This window comes from Anolis sagrei, chromosome 3 (assembly GCF_037176765.1).
Source record: "Anolis sagrei isolate rAnoSag1 chromosome 3, rAnoSag1.mat, whole genome shotgun sequence".
NCBI lineage: Eukaryota > Metazoa > Chordata > Lepidosauria > Squamata > Dactyloidae > Anolis > Anolis sagrei.
Window position 1 is genome coordinate 181,629,031 of NC_090023.1, and position 16,605 is coordinate 181,645,635.

The 16,605-nt window shown below is 38.7% G+C and overlaps 1 protein-coding gene across 2 annotated transcripts in view; it reads right to left on the minus strand.

Moving 5' to 3' along the window:
* Positions 1–16,605, minus strand: part of PRKG1 (protein kinase cGMP-dependent 1) — a 926,264-nt gene that overhangs the window by 492,718 nt on the left and 416,941 nt on the right. The gene's annotated exons all lie outside the window — the stretch shown is intronic.

The window sequence follows — 16,605 nt, forward strand, 5'->3', positions numbered from 1 at the left end:
ACCCTGATTTCTCATTCCTCGCGTCAAGCTTGAAACATGAATAAGGATTCTTTCTGGAAGTCTCAATTTAGATGGTAAGCTTTTGATGCCTAAGAAAGTTCCTGGCTGGTTCAGTTGCTCCTGGATACAAGTAGAAGCAATCAAGCTTTATGAACCAACAGGTTACTCATGAATGATAAACCAGAATTCTCAGCAATTCTGGCTTATATTTTGCATGAATGTGGTCACTGTTGCATTTTCATTTATTTCTTTGCACTGTGACAGATTTTAAAGTAAGTCTTCTGCCTTGTTGCTCTTCCTCAGATTTGTACTAAAGAAAGTCATGGAAGATTTACTGCTTTTTCTTCATCAGCTCTTATCTTCCTCCCACACACATACAGCAAAAGCTCTGTACTGCAATTCTGGAGATAATTAAACCTGAAGTGTAATACAGGAAGGCATCAAAAGCTTGTATTCCACTGATATGGAAAACTACATCCATGCTAGCATTATTAGCTGAGCTCTGCAGTTCTTTCAGGGTCAAACTGTCAATTGTGGTAAACAAGGAAAACATAGTTTGCCACCCAGATATTATTTATTTGTTTGTTTGTTTATTTCTATCCCACTATTCTTTTGGGTCAGGACTCAAAGCTGCAAATGACTATTCAACCATTACACCAACCGAAGATGGGAAACAGAATAAATGAAATGTCAACATCAAGTTAAATAAAACTCAGTTCAATCTGCATTGTAATGGCCGTATAGATACAGCCCAAGTCGCTCCAATTATGCAATCCCATCTGAATCTTTAGGCGCTTCCAGACAGTGCCAAAATCTACATTTAAATCTAAGACAAAAAATCCCAGGACCTGACAGGAGGTCCACATACAAACCTGTCAGTCCCAGGAAATGCTCCCCACCATCCTCACAGCCTTCCTCTGGGGTGGATTAAGATGGAGGGCAGATGGGGGTGTTCTGGTACGGCTGTACCAGGAGCTCCAATTTTATTTGCTTTGTATTAAATGTTTGCTTGCAGCCCAAGGTTCCTGGGATTCTGCAGATAGGTGGCTTCCTTTGATGCAATCATAGGGCAAGTCACCTGTCCATCGTCGTTAAGTTTGGTCCCGCCCCTTGCTCAGGGCAATTGGGAAGGGAAAGGAGCCGTTTTTTAGTTAGTCTCAGCAAGGAAAGCTATGTACAGGGTGTGTGTAAACTTCCCCTGTGCAAAAGCTTCAACCTTTAAGAATTTCCAGGAAAACAGCCCTAAAGACCAAAGAACTCCAGCTGGAGAACATCTACTGCCTTGCTGGTAGGTCCACTCGGCGTTCGAGAAGCAGTTCGACCCGATAGCAGAGCCCACATCAGTAAGGGTTAGATTACAGTCAGCCTGGGAGAAGTTAAAAAGGGGATTTTCCTTTTAAAAAGAAGTTATTGAAGACAGTTGCCTGTCCTTCGTGGGCATGATTAGGAATTCACCAGTTGCCTAAAAGCTTGGAATCATTTGCTTAACTTTACTGAAGACAAGAGAAGTTTCTGTTTGATTGTTCACTAATAAAAGACTTAGTTGTACTTCTCAAGCCATCTAAAGACTGTTTGCGGTGGAAACCTCTGAGAACTTCTCTTTAGGCCCCCTGGCTTCCCGTTGGGGAAAGTTTGCACGTCCTGTTTTAAAGACAATTATTTGCAGGCCCAGTGCGCGGCAGAACAGGGGGACATCCAGCAGGTTTTTTTAAAAACATCCCTCCATTATAAATTGGACCATATATGAATATACACATGTGAATAATTCAATATAAGCAGAAGCAGTTTCACATATGCACATGAGGTTCAGCATATAACAGAGGAAATTTTTAAAATATCATCAGATCTCTCCCCCCCCCCCCAATTATTAATTCCTCTGTTTAAGATTATAAACTGTAAAATAAAGAGTTTCAGAAACTTCTAATTACTTTTTATTTGTGCGTACCTTGAACCACTTGTGTGTCCGTTTGACAGTCCATTCAGCTGATCATCTGTTTGGGGCTTTTTAAAAGTGCACGTGTGCTGGAGGGGAGGGGAGGGATATACAGTCATGCAAAGGTGTGTTTTTTCAGGCTGAATCAGGTTGTAAGCACACCTTTTTAACACATGCTTTTTAGCTCTTAACCTGACCCATCCCGCACTTCCCCTTTTAATCCGGTTACTTCCGAGCTTTACATCATTTGTAGAAGAGCCCTCTGACAAGGGAAACAGAACTGAATCAGAGAGTTCTGGGATATACAGCATGTGCCCTATCACTAAGCTTGGGTTTCTCCCTAAGAAGTAGACTGACATTTGAATTTGGGATTATCCTCTTGGAACTATCCTCTTTTTCTATTATGTAACATCAGGATTCGGTAACTAGATTTGCAAATCTAAAGTGATAGCTTTGAATATGTTTTAATTGATTTTAACTGATTTTTTTAATATTGTTATGTTTAATGTTTGCATATTTGTATATTTTAAATTACGTGGTCATACATATAATGTAAGACACTTTGAGTCTCCTTCAGGAGAGATAAAGCGGGGCATAAATAAACATAATAATAATAATAATAATAATAATAATAATAATAAAGAACTGGTAGGATCATAAACCTGCAAAGGTAGTAAAAATGAACACGCAAAAATACTGTGGGACTTACAAATCCATACTGACAAAGTTTTGGAACACAATGCGCTAGACATCACGATTGTGGAAAAGAAAAACGTTTGGATTATTGATGTCGCCATACGGGGCGACAGTCGCATTGAGGAAAAACAACAGGAAAACTCCGCCGTTATCAGGACCTCAAAATCGAACTGCAAAGACTCTGGCATAAACCAGTACAGGTGGTCCCAGTGGTCATCGGCACACTGGGTGCCAGGACAAAAGATCTCAGCCAGTATTGGAAACAATAAACATTGACAAATCACGATCTGTCAACTGCAAAAGGCCACCTTATTTGGATCTGCACGCATCACTCGAAAATACATCACACAGTCCTAGACGTTTGGGAAGTGTTCGACTTGTGATTTTGTGATATGAAATCCAGCATATATATCTCATTTGCTGTGACATACTGTAAAATAATAATGGGAGAAGTGAATGTGTTGGGGTTTTTTTGTGTCAGGAGTGACTTGACAAACTGCAAGTTGTTTCTGGTGTGAGAGAATTTGCCATCTGCAAGAATGCTGTCCAGATGTTTTGATGTTTTACCATCCTTGTGGGAGGCTTCTCTCATGTCCCAGCATGGGGAGCCAGAGCTGACAGAAGGAGCTCATCCGCACTCTCCCAGGAAGTATCATTCGAAAATACATCACACAGTCCTAGACGCTTGGGAAGTGTTCGACTTGTGATTTTGTGATATGAAATCCAGCATATATATCTTGTTTGCTGTGACATACTGTGTTTTTGTGCCACTAAAATAATAATGGGAGAAGTGAATGTGTTGGGGTTTTTTTGTGTCAGGAGTGACTTGACAAACTGCAAGTTGTTTCTGGTGTGAGAGAATTTGCCGTCTGCAAGAATGCTGTCCAGATGTTTTGATGTTTTACCATCTTTGTGGGAGGCTTCTCTCATGTCCCAGCATGGGGAGCCAGAGCTGACAGAAGGAGCTCATCCGCACTCTCCCAGGATTATTAGAACCTGCGACCAGTCAGTCTTCAGGGTTTAACCCACTGAACCACCGGGCGCTGTGTCGGTGAAATCAGATGAAGATGTCAAAGTTGCTCAGGATGCCTTCATAGCAAACTGCTGCTTATCCTTTTCTTACTCCTGAATGTGATGGTGTTCGTGTGGGATGGGGAGGTCAAGTCAAACAATTCCTAATCCTGAATTCATTGAGGGCTGATTTAAATGTAGCTTGCAGTGTGCAAGAAAATCTAATTTAGACTAGGTTGTCTTACCTTTACATGCATTATTAGGATGCTAGGGATCTGTGACTGGCCAGGTGCCATGCTGGCAGGCTAACAATGCAGCTGAGAGTTGATTTAAACAAAGCACCTTCTGCAAATAATGCCACGTGTTTTGGTTTTTCATACACATCCCGGCATTGTGTTTCAATCTGGCTTCTGAGACCATTAAAGCATTTTGTAGGGAAAACAGATTTTCATCTGCCATGAGAGAATAAGTTAGAGAAGAAACGCTCTTGCTGTTTCCACAGTATTTTTCTGGAAACTATTCAAAATATGCCATCATTACAGATGATATAATTTCTGCTCGCAAGGACACCCCCCAAAAGTTTTTAAACTATGTATAATAGCACCATCTGGTGACTTCCATATCCACAGTAGCATTTTCATCAGCAGCAATTAAGTTTTAAATTATATAAACATATCAAATCCAGCATTTTGGGGGGAAAAACAACCTATGAAACAAAACTTATAAATAGTTCAAATGAATGGAACTATTTATACAGACTCAAAGTTCAATCTACATATTAGGATATCTGTGATAGTCTCTTCAGACAAATATTTATGTTCCCAAAATGGATGGTATGAGTTGGGAAGATATTTGAATCAGACACAAAACAGGAATCAGAATAGTTAATCTTTCTCTCATTATACACATTGTTCCTGTAGTATAAATCACCCCTATATTAAAGCACTGTACTTTCAGACCACCCAATAATAAGAATTTTCTGGCAGTGTATAACACATTTCATTTTTGAAAAGAATGACTGGAGATAGCGCATGATAAAAATGAGAGGGAAAGCTCAAAATGTGAAAGGGAAAACATGGATACATTATTAGAATCTGTGTTTTTTTTTTTTTTGTCATTAGTAAGGAGCCCGGGATTGCCGCCCACAATCCCGAGGGTCATTCCCTTCTTCGGCTTCCAGGAGCCCGAGCGAACAGAATAGCACTGTCACCATCCCCTCGCAGCGCCCCCCCCCCCAAAAAAGTCTTCCTCAAAAACATATATGGCAGACCAGCAAATGGAGGCAGGCCTCTATTACAGTGCTCATCTTGCGACAAAATGAAAGGACCTCTCCAGAGCTCTTGTTGCATCATTTAGATGCATCAGGAGCTCTGTAGAAGTGGCCTACCTCTACTTACAGGCCTCTATGGTACGTTTTTAAGGAAAGCAATGAACTGGGTGCTGACGGAGGTACCCCCAGGTTGATCTAGGATCGACCTGGGTGAATAACTAGCCACACACCTCCACAGGAAAATCCTGAGGTATTGGCAGGGAGTCTGGCCATAATCTCAAGAGAAACCAGCATTTTAAATTTTAAAACGCTGTTTTTTCTCAGAATATTTGTCTGTCTCGAAGGGCCCTGTAACTTGCTTAAAGATACCCAATAGGTCCAAAGTCTAAGTTTGAAACCACTACACCACACTTTATGAATTCTAAATAACTTCCATCTCTTTTTCCTACTTATCTTTCTTTCTCTTTTTCTTACTTTTCTTTCTCACCTCTTTCCTTCCTTTTTCCCCTCCTCCTTCCCCTTCCCTCTCTTTTTCCTCCCTCTGAGAATTTCTTTCTATCTATCTTTCTTTTCTCCTCCCTACCTCCTTCCTTCTTTACTTCCCTCCCTCCCAGGGGTGGGGGACAATGGCAGAGGGCGGATGAAAGTGGCAGCAGGGAGCAAGTGCAAGCAACCATGGCAGAGGATGGATACAAGCATGGCAGTGACAGCAGGGGGAGAGTGGAAATAGAGGAGTCTTGTGGCCATTTTAAAGGTAACATATAATATGGATTTTTGTAAACTGCAATCCACTTCCTCGGATGTATCTCAGGGAAGACTCAAAAAGAATCGATGAAAACTTATGCTATACTTAGTGTTAAAGGTTCCCCAAGATTTTCCTTTGGTTCCTTTCTCCCTTTTCCTTTTTGAGACCAAAACTCACAAATACAACTATGTACAAAAGTGATAGATTGGTATATGAAGTTCTTTAAAACCATTGAAAAGAAAGTCTAGAACACCATATATAATGGAGTACAGACAAATCTATAGAAAGTTGTTGTTACAGCATTCTTTATTATTTATTCATTTGTATCCTGCCTTCGACCCAAAGTGAGGACTCACAGCAGGTTATAAAAAATGAAAGCACCAAAGATAACAGCCTTTACAAGAGCGAAAGTAAAAACATAGAAAAAGTTTATTGTTGAAATGCGGTAAAACTGCTCATAGAATCAAGGCCATAGAACCTAGTTGCCAAACTCGACAGAAATTCAACAGAAATTTATTTAAAATACGGATTGAAAAAATATTCACTAACCTTTGAAAGAACTCACATTTTGGATGCTTACCATGCCAGTGTTATCCCAAACATTGGAAAGAAATTCTAGCTCAGGAAGTAAATTTCTCCCACATAAGCTTGGCGTTCTGATCCTGGAGCCACATGAAAATGGCTGTATTGGGCAAAAGTAATATCAGACTCTTTCTAGGGTTATGAGCCCTTGCTGTGCAATTAAATGTGATTCAGTATCAGTGAAAACTCAGACTAATGTAGGCATGGACTGGGAGGGAGGACGGCCGGGCAAGCACTGGGTGGGACAGGTCCAGGAGGGAGAAGGTCTGTGAGAAGGTGGGGTTGGGAGGGAGGCAGGACCTCCTGCCTCCCCAATCCTCAGGTTGTCCTCCTAGCATAAAGATGGGGCTGCTCACCCCATCCTTATGCCAGGAGGAAAATGAGACATGCAGCAACTGCTCCAATCCTCCTCCCCGATCCCCTTCCCCCAATCTTCGAGCTATCCTCTTGGCCAGGAGAAGGGTGAGACAGGCAATGGCAGAGAGCACTCTGGAAGGCTCTCAGCCACTGTGTGCCTTCCTCAGACCATCCTCTCAGAGTAATGACAAGAATGCTTGCCCCATCCTTATGCCGTGAGAAGGGCGAGACATGCTGTGTCTAAGAGCACTCCAGAGGGCTCTCAGCTGCTAGGTGCCTTCCTCCCTGTCCTTTCTGCATAGGGATACAGTTGGCTACCATGTCCTTATGCTGAGGACAGCAAAAATGAGGAGGGCCTGAGGTAAGCACCAAGGGCAGGGGGCACATCCAGCCCCCGGGCCTTAGTTTGTCCATGACTGGTGTTGTGTTTGTCACAGTTCTGTCACATGTGCAAATTATTATGGGCTTAATGTGCAAATCCTCTAAAAAGAGGATTTCACTTTGAATTGTATGTTTGTGTATTATGAACAGTAGGAATGTGAAAACCCCGACCCAAAAGTCAGAGACCCCAAAAACAAAGCTCAGGTGAATGATCTTGTGGTGCCCATGCCTTTTCACAAAACACCACAATGGGCTCATGCCACCACACAGGAACCTCCTTATCAGCTGGCCTCCAGGCAAACACTGGAGCAGAGCTCAATGGCTCAGAATGTCAGACAGCTGATTATTTAGGGAATCCAAAAGCCCATCTCCACAGCCCAGGTACCCATTGTCCAATTTAGGAGAAAACAGGAAATCACATCACCTATGGGCCATTCCACCCAAATAGTCCATCAGCGACTATTGACCATTTTCATAGACAAACACCAATTTCCTTGCCCTGAAAGCCCCTGCCTGTAGAACAGGAATGGATACCAGCCAGCAACAAATTCTGTATTCTCCCATAAAGCTGTATTAAAATTCCCACCATACACAGTTTTCCAATCACAGCTGTAAAACATGATAGCAATTAATGGACACCAAACCAATAAGTAAAAGAAGTGCAACTTGGAGCCAATCAGAACAAAGCCCAAAATTTTGAAAGACCATAAAATACTGATATAGCCTCGAAGGGAAAAACATGTCAGATCTTGGATTCTCCCCACCAAACTTCCTTCCTTGATGAAGGAATCAATAAAATCAACCTCTGATTCTGTTCTCATCTCTGATCATCTTGATTGAGAACCCTCAGAGAAAGAACCCAAATTCATTGGTTTTGATGGTGAGCTGCTATTTTTAACATGGGGAGACGCTTTAAGTAAGAAGCTTGCTTGCCAAACAATATGCTTCACTCCTTTTTAAAACTTCCTGCTGTTATTTAGAAAACATGTTCCAAAACAACATAAAGATATTTCTTTCACTGAAAGCTATTTAATGTTTAAATAGTTTAATTGAGCAGATGGCTATTAGGAAAAGACGTGGAAGAATCTAAGGCATCTCCCCCACCATTCCTATTAGAATTTATTTGAGGAAAAATACTACTGCATAAATTTGCGAGATATTATGTGTTCCTCAGCTATAAAATCACAAATATTTTGTAGTGCCATCATATGATGTCATCTCGAAATAGATAGTCTCTAGAGAATGTGTGCAAATATGGTTTGAGCACATATGGCTGGTTGTTTTCTAAAAGTAATCAACTATCCTCCAATGTTAGTGGAAGCAGTGTGGCAGCTAGATAGTGTGACTTCTTCCATTCTGCTTCCTGTGTATTTTTAGGTGATGCATTATTTAATGTGCACAGCAGAGATGATTTGGCTAGACTGTTATAAGCTCTCCCAGCAGGGTGCTGCTGTATGAGAAGCAACCACGTCCACTTCTGACAATTCCTTTCAAATGCTATAGTGCATAGAACGGGAGCAGCCGGAGCCCCAATTTAACATAGTTGAGCTTTTCTCCAAAAAATAAATATGTAAGGCTGCAATCCTATAGAATCCAGCTGAGAATAAACCTTACTGAACTCAGTAGGATTACCTCTGGGCAAATATGCAGAGGCTTCTGTTGTGTATCTGCAAAAGAGGCAGAATGAAGATATACCACATGCTACATCCAGCATCAGTTTGGGGATTTAAGTCAGTTGTGGCTAATGCATCTCTTTCACTTCAACAATTCTGCTCTAAGCAAAATTAAAAACAGATCCAACTCATCAGTTTCACAGAACTGATGGCCTTTTCATATTACAGAATGATATTCGTGGTAACATCATATGGAATCCTCAGATTTGTCTAGTGAGGGACTATTTCCAGCCAGAGCTCTTCAGATAATTATCTAATATGTGAGAGATAGCATTTTATGTAATATTCCAGGGAATAGTAACCATATTTGTACCCACTAGCTACAAATGTATATTTCATGAAAACCCACCACAGATTGGCAGTCAATGACTTGAAGACTAAAACTGTTCCATTGACTTCCACTTTAAAGTTGGTCTTAAGTGACCCAAAAAGAAGGGAGATTTCCATTATTGATGGGATTAGTGTGATGAGGAGGCTATAATAGATACTAGTAAAAGCAATACTTAATAGAAAAACAATACAGAATAAAAATAAAATAATGATGTCTAAATAAAATTAAATTGTTCAAGTAAACAGATAGAAGTTCCAATAACTAACAATTAAATGTGGGCCAATATACTAGAAAAATATGTATTTATTAAGAATCCAATAGCCAATCAATATTAACTGTTATTGAAAGTCTCATCTACATTTGTTAATAATAGCAATACATATGCATAATGTTTTCAAGTGTTCAAGGCAATTCTTTTTGGGGGAAACGGCATTCATAACCTTTTTGAAAAAGAAAAATGATATCCTTTTGGCAAATATGAATCTCCATGAACATCTGGAGACCACCTTTTGAAAACCACTTGTCAAGGAAAGGCATGACCTTGTTAGAAGTCAACCCTTTGAAAAAGTGATGTTCACAAGTATTTGTGTAGTTGCACACAGGTAAATCAGCTGTTAAACTGATAAACCATGTCTTTGAACTGCCAGGGACAAAGACATGCCACTGCACAAAAAACATATATTTAACTAGCAGAGTTTTAAAATAGTTTCTTTGAAGTTGAAATTGCAGTTGCCCAAAACATACACTCTCCCTTAAAACCTCTTAGTTTAAAATATAAACTCAGAGACAAAAAAAACCCCAAAGTCTTCTTTAAAAGTAACATATCTTGTTTACTCACAAATATACTGTATTAATTCATCATACAGGCACATTTCTTATCAAAGTTCAGTTATAGATAGGATGTAGTTTCTCGGTGTTGAGAACACTGGGCATCATTCTTAATCAATAGTCCAAAGTCCAAAGTCTTTTAGGTATACATCTTAAGAAAATCCAAACTGTATAACTGTACTCATTGCTTCTCAAAGCAAACACATAGTGAACTGTTCTTGCGTAAGTCCAAATGCAAACTGCATACACCTCCACTGAGGTCTAAAGCAAACTGCTAGCACTGAAGTCCAAAAGCATACTGATGACAAAATGAAGTCTTGAGTCTGAACATGCTTAGTACAATCACATGTCTTTAGCCCCTCCCACACCAAAGAAGTTAGTCAAACTGACAAATCAATATATACATACATTATAGGTTAATAAATATATACATTAACAAACAATAGTGAAGGCTTGGAAGGTTGCTATTTCCAACAATTCTAGTTGCAATCCTCTAGTAAGAAAAGTATCTCTACACTAGCTGCAGTCCATCTCTAGGCAAAAAAACAAAAAAAACCAAAACCAGATTAAATCATACACCTAAAATCTGAGAAAGAGACAGCATAAAAGTAGGAATGTCCAGCATATTGTTTTGGTGGCACAGGATTTAAAGACTTACTAATCAAATGCATGTCATAACAGAAAAATCCTCAAAGTAGGAAGGGTTCCAACCTAACTACATTTAAGAACCAGCAAAGGAGTTGCTGTACAGTGTTTTGATTATTTTAACGGTTTTTAAGTGTTGTAAGCAATTTCAGCTGTCTTTAATTCTATTTTCATTGTCATATTTTGTTAATTTTAACTTGCATTTTTTAATGTTGTGAGCCACATTGGGTCTCAAGCAAGAAAGGAATGCCTATTACTAGTGCAACAACAACAACAACAACAACAACAACAACAACAACAACAACAAAAACAACATTTCAGGGCCTGGGAACAGACACAAGCCCCTTCCATACTGCTCCTATATCCCAGGTCCGATCCCAGATTATTTTCTTATCCCAGATTATCTGGCAGTGGAGACTAACATAATCCAGTTCAAAAGTGATAATCTGGGATCCAATCCTAAAATATAGGGCAGTGTAGATCCAGCCTGAAAAAAAACTTTTCCCATATTTCCCACAAGATATATATGTGAAGGTGGTGGAACAGAGAAATTGGTCTCCTTATCATATATTTTCTCTTTGCTTTTTAACCAACCTAAAAGTCTTGGTTTCTCAGCAAATATGGAACCACTGACAACACAAATACATACCCCATACATGTCTCTTAATATTTCCCCCACACTGGTCTGCAATGATGTTTTCAAATGTTGTTTGTAAATGAAATCTCTCATAGAGCTGATGTGGGCTGGGCCAGAAATTTGATTTGGCATGTTTGCAAATATATCAAACCTTCATTCAGCATGAGTGCTCCACAGGTTTGCGCTTTGAAAATAGAAAATGGATCACCAAACTATCAAACTACAATTCATCTAGGAACCTTATTGATGTTTTCATCAAATAGAATGCCTTTGTAGTGAAGCTATTTCAAGGAAAAATCATCATTAGTAATTCCATGTTTGATGTCTTCAAGTCCAAATGAATTTAGAAAACAGTTTAGAATTATGACTGCAGAAGGCAATGGTGTAGATGAGTACACTTCTAAGCCATCCATCACTAGCTTAACATCTGGACATGGAACTAGTCCATTATCTTGCTCATTTATTTTCATTTAGAATAATGAAAAGAGAATAACAAATTATCATATCTAACTAAAAATAATATTTCAGCAATATGAACAATAAAGAAATACATTTTATCAATTCTAAACAACATTCTTATTGTTTATGAAATATTTAAATCTCTTTGCTGGTATGGAACCTTTCATTGAAGCTTAAGTAGTTGCATACACACACATCTGTATGTTCATGTTCCATTTTCCCACATATCTTTAAGTCCTGCATCTATTACTCTCACCGACAGCAGACACACTGAATTGATTGAAACTTGGTAAGTACCATATATACTCAAGTATAAGCCAACCCAAATATAAGCCAAGGCACCTAATTTTACCACAAAAAACTGGGAAAACCTATTGACTTGAGTATAAGCCAAGGGTGGGAAATGCAGCAGCTACTGGAAAATTTCAAAATAAAAACAGATACCAATAAAATTACAGTAATTGACACATCAGTAGACTAAATGTTTTTGAATATTTACATAAATCTGTAATTTAAGATAAGACTGTCCAACTTCGATTAAACCATTATTCTAACTTTCTTCGATGTACATGTGCTTGCTTACATATTCTTCCAATAAGAAAGAGTACAATAATAAATGTAATAATAATAGAGTAAAATAATAAATGTAATAATAAAAATAATAAATAAAATAATAAATGTAATAATAAGAGTAAAATAATGTAAGTGTAAAAAGTATAATAATAACACGTAGAGTAAAATAATAAATGCAATAATAATAATAATAATAATAACAGACTAAAATCATAAATCACTTTGACTCGAGTATAAGCCAAGAGGGGCTTTCTCAGCTTAATAAAAGGGCTGATAAACTCGGCTTATACTCGGGTACTTAGGTAGCATTTTTATTGATTCAATAGGTCTATTTTGCACAATCAATTCAATTTAGGCCAATATACTAGAGATGAAAGAACATATAATATAATTAAATTGTACCTAACGTTAATAATTAATAATTTTAAATGTGACACATTGAGAATATGTCTATTAATATTATAAAAATTTGCAAAGTTTATCACTAAATTTGTCTAATTGATCTAATTGGTCGATATTTATGTCATTTTGAAATCTCACCCACTTGCTTTTCATTTTATCTGTTTAATCTAAACAGCTGCAAAGCACACCCTTCTAGGATGATATGTTATTAAACTTTGCTGTTTGAGAGAACAATAATGTTACCATTCCACAGGCTTTGATAATTTTGAATCAAACCACAGCAAAGAGGAAGAGGAGGAGAGGGAGGAGGAGGAGAAAGAGGTAGATGTCACTAGAAACAGGAACGACAAGTTTAGGCCAGAAGAAAGGACTAAAATAAGGTTACCCACTAAGACAGTTTCATTACACTTTTCCACATAAAGAAAGGTCAGGATACCCTTGGGTCCTGGCTATCTAAAAAACAGTACCTTCTGTTGAAACATGCAAGGAATCAGTGAGTGTGTGCATGTCAACTGTAAAATAAGATGCATAAACCTGATTGGTCAGGAAATGCTCGGGGAGCAGGCTGAGCCTGGGAGTTTTGAATACTGTTACATTTTTGTTCAGGCTGAGCTATGCACATGCAGAGAGAGAAGCAGACAGAGAAGCAAAGAAAGAAAGATAAGAGTTTGGAATGTACTCTTGCTTCATGAGCTGCTGAAGATTATTCACATGGACACAGAAATCTCTCATAAAAGGGCATTATGTGAGCTGATGCAACTGATCACATGTTGTTCTCAATCACGAAGAGTAAACTACTTGTTCTTTATTGTTCACTTGTGTGTTATATTTTCTTTCTCTGGCAGTGTGTGAGCTGATAACATGTGAACTACACATGGTTCATTTTACATTACGCCACACCTTCCAAGGTAGACATGCCTGAATCTAGAGTCCTAGAGAATGGCTGTCTCTTGGTCCCATCACCACCAGAGATACATGTGGTGAGAGCCCATTAGAAGACTTTATATGTGGAAAACTTCATCCTATTGTTCTGGTTAATCAGATTCAACCAGGAGTTCTACTCTTGCTGTTCTTCGGGAAGCATTTCTCCTTTACTTTGTTGTCTGCATCACTTCAAAACCAACGCAGACCAAACATAATAGCAGTATGAAGTGTAGTTTGTGATCTCCCTCCCCACTCCTGCCAATATGACTTTGAATCCAAATACTAAAATCCCTGCCCTGTTTTATTGAGTTTGTAAATCATGACCTAAGAGACTGAAGATTAAACCTATTCCCTGGCATATTGAAATATTGGCATGTATCGGCTGGACTCTTTTCTCAAATCTCCTGCCAGGTAATTCTCCAGGACAATCTGTGAAAAGCTTCAGTATTCCAGCTTCAAAAGATGCCAAAATGCCAGGCCATATAGTAACAGGGAGGAAAAAATAAATGAAAAAATTATTTGCTTTTTGATCAAGGCTTTCTTTTTGCCTAATTCTCTTTCTACCCTCTATTCTTTGAATCAGGTTACCACAGCAATTAGTTTTTACAATTAGTTTTAAATCGTGTGACAATTTTCCGCTTTCAAGACGCAGAAAAGTGGGGGTTCTGAAGACACTTCCGTAAGTCCTACAACTTACGGAAGTGCAGGGGGTTGGGCTGGATGGTCCATGTGATCTCTTCCAACTCTATGATTCTATATGTTCTGGTGAATAATTAAATATGTACGTTTTTGAATTTTAAAAAAAATCACAGCATTGATGGAATATTAAACTGCAGAATCTTCCTTTCTTCACATAAAACTAAGATGAGTTGGTTCATACTGGTCAGGAAGAAACTGCTTGAGGGATTGCCAAGACATCAGTTGGACATTTCCAATAACATCAGTTCCAACCCTTCCTGTATGAAGCATCACCACAACTATTAATCACTTTGCTCAAACTCTCTTCAACTTCATTTCTTCACTGCTTCGTGTTTTCATTACATGCTTTTGGGTGTTTTGCGCTCTTTTCACTCAGTTATTTTATCCATCTTATCTTGGTCAAATTACTTAGTACTGTAATATCTCTTCCCCCACCACTGAATACTTCAACCAGAGAGATGAAGAATCAACACCTGTGCAGTTTCTTTAGACCCTCCTTCCTTAATACCCTCTTTCAAAATCTCTACACCCCTTCTATCTAAATCCCTCCTTTATCGCCTACCCCTCATTTCCTATTGAGACATTATCTATCTCCTGAGGAATCTGTATAATGCCAAGTAGCAACAGTAAAAATTGACCATGGAAGAAAAGATTGGTTCAAGATTGGGAAAGGCGTACGTCAGGGTTGTATACCTATTCAACTTGTATGCAGAACACATAATGTAATGTGCGGGGCATGATGAATGCAAGGCTTGGGTTAAAATTGCTAGAAGAAATATTAAGTACCCTAGATATGTAGATGATACCACTTTGATGGCCAAAAGCGAGGAGGAGCTGAGGAGCCTTCTAACCAAGGTGAAAGAAGAAAGTGCAAAGGCTGGGTTGCAGTTAAACAAACAAACAAACAAACAAAAACAAGATTCTGGGAACTGTACTGATTGATAACTGGGAAATAGAGGGAGAAAACGTGGAGGCAGTGGCAGACTGTATTTCTAGGTGCAAAGATTACTGCAGATGCAGACTGCAGCCAAGAAATCAGAAGACACTTACTTCTTGGGAGGAGAGCAATGACCAATCTCGATAAAATAATGAAGAGTAGAGACATCACACTGGCAGTGAAGGTCTGCATATTAAGCAATGGTATTCCCTGTAGTAACTATGGATGTGAAAGCTGGACCATAGGGAAGGCTGAGCGAAGGAAGATAGATGCTTTTGAACTGTGGTGCTGGAGGAAAGTTCTGAGAGTGCCTTAGACCACGGGAAAATCCATCCAGTCCATACTTCAGGAAATAAAGTCTGACTCTCATTGGAGAGAAGGATATTAGAGGCAAAGATGAAGTACTTTGGCCACATCTAAGACAACACTGCAGTCATAAATATTTTTTTTCAGAGGTATAGCTAGGCAATTTTAGACTCTATCTTAAGGGTGTTATAAGAATCATCTCTTACTTCCAGATATAGGAATGAATGTATGCTTGTCCATGACATTACACTCAAAACTCATTTACTGAAAAATAAGCATCATTTTGTTTGTAGAAAAGGATACAGGTTGAGTAGCCTTTATTCAAAATGCTTGGGACCAAAAATGTTCCCTATTTCGAACTGCATATACATGCTATCTTGGAGATGGGACCCGAATCAAAACATAAAATTCATCTACACACATTGCCTGGAAGTGATATTATGCACAATATTTTGGAGAAATGTCTGTCACTTCTTCCACCATCTATTGTTTTTTTGACTGAGAATTTGAGGGACTCCTGATCTACCTAGTTTGGACTCGAGCCAAAAGACTGTCTTATTTGCACCACCAGATGCTTCAGTTACAGTCAGACAACCAACTTTTTCTCATAAAGTTTCCAGAATTATTATAATCTTTGTGGATTTACTTAGTGACAGAATTTTCATTGCTACAGCCATGGGAAAACAGAATTGTTTTCTATTCACAGTTGTTTAAGCATGTAAAAATCAATTGGTGAGCATTTTAACTGAAAAATGCAAAGCACAAAGCTGATTGGTTGGGCCACTTCCAAGAGGCTAGCTGAGCCTGGGAGTTTTGGCAACTGTTACATGTTTACGTTTTCTGTGCAAGAGCTTGCCAAGACAGTTAGCATTTTTTCTGTTTCTGAGCTGCTGGAAGAAGTTTTTTCACATGGACACCCAAGGAAAATTTGAATCTCTGTAAAAGTACATTGTGTGAGTCAATGCAACTGTTCACATGACCATATATATGTTGCTCTGCATAACAAAGAATAAACACCTTATTCTTTACTGAACATCTGTGCGGCATATCTTTTCTCTAGCATGTCCGTGTGTGGATTGGTCAAGACATGAACTACGTTTGATTTTCATTTCTCCACAATAGTCACATTTTAAAACTAATTATTTTCTGTATCTTTTCTTTTGGCAAAGAATAAATGTTTGGAGTAATTTCCAATGTAGGTTAATGACAGAAGCAA